This window comes from Aplysia californica, unplaced genomic scaffold (genome assembly GCF_000002075.1).
Source record: "Aplysia californica isolate F4 #8 unplaced genomic scaffold, AplCal3.0 scaffold00131, whole genome shotgun sequence".
Taxonomy (NCBI): domain Eukaryota; kingdom Metazoa; phylum Mollusca; class Gastropoda; order Aplysiida; family Aplysiidae; genus Aplysia; species Aplysia californica.
This window is the reverse complement of record NW_004797401.1, coordinates 492,395-493,640: the sequence shown is the minus strand read 5'-3', so window position 1 is coordinate 493,640 and position 1,246 is coordinate 492,395. Positions and strand designations below refer to the sequence as shown.

At 38.1% G+C, this 1,246-nt stretch overlaps 1 protein-coding gene across 1 annotated transcript in view; it reads left to right on the top strand.

Annotated features, from left to right (window-relative positions):
• LOC101853928 (heparan sulfate glucosamine 3-O-sulfotransferase 2) overlaps positions 1–1,246 on the top strand; it is a 72,626-nt gene that overhangs the window by 68,013 nt on the left and 3,367 nt on the right. The gene's annotated exons all lie outside the window — the stretch shown is intronic.

Below are 1,246 nucleotides of genomic sequence, written 5' to 3'. Positions count from 1 at the left end.
GAGAGAGAGAGAGAGGGAGAGAGGGGGGGGATGCACACACACACTCATATACACACAAATAACCCACTGAGACATACTCACATTCTCACATGCACACACAAATACTTTGGCACTTCCATGCTCATCACACACTCAAACCAATGCTGGTAACCACATCCCGTACTGCCAACCATCCAAAAGCCATGAACCCTCGTAGCTGCTCGACATCCAAGTAAGCCACGGAAGAATTCTTTTGAACATTAAATGAAATCTATGTTTGATTTAAAACGACGTTTTACTCTGCAGAAGCATTATCTTCAAGAATGTACAATCGGAATATAAATGTAATAGGGGTAAAAATAAAATTAAATAACTCTGCTGTTATAATACAAAAGAAAATATTATAATCATTATATTTTAGACGTTGTAATGATATAAATAGAATAATCTAAATTATAGTTATTGGAACAATCGCGATGAAAAATCCAGGGATTATTCCTTTAGTTCTGTTCTTTTTTCCTTTCCCTTTACAACAACACTTCCATTAAGCCTGTAGGATTGTGTGGCTGAACAACCATAGTCTATAGATTGCATTCTTGTAATGCTTTCAAATAGAAGAGCTAATTGTTTTATGATCTTTCGTCGTAGCTTATCTTTTTGTTCCGTTCTCTTGAAAACACAAAAGACATTTTACAAAAACTTTTCCACAATAGTCCATTGTAACTTAACGACTGGGAAAAGTGTGAAAATTCATGATCCTTGATGATATTAAATGTCGAACTAATAATAATATTATACGTTGTTCATGTGTACATGAAATTATTAGAGGTATGTGTACGTGTGTGTGTATGTGTGTGTGTGTGTGTGTATGTGTGTGTGTATGTGTGTGTGTGTGTGTGTGTGTGTGTGTGTGTGAGTGAGTGTAAGTCGTATTTTTGTGTGTCTGTGCATATTGGGCCGTGAGTACAAGTCGTATTGGACATTCTTATACATGACCCGGAAGTATGTTTGAGGGTATGTGAGTTTATTCTGTGTATGTGCTCGTGTTTATCTTGGTCTGTGAGTGTCCGAGTATTTGACGTCATCCATTCGTCTTCCCCGTCTTTCTGTCACAATTTCCCGCCCACACTAGCCCTTCTGTCACTCCAGCAATCCTTCTGGTCACGTGGTTTTTCTCACGGAAGACCATACTCTAAGTTCCCTTTCCTGCTCCCATTCATCCCTGTTTGTTTCTACTTTAACTTAGACCCCCATCTACTAAACCTCA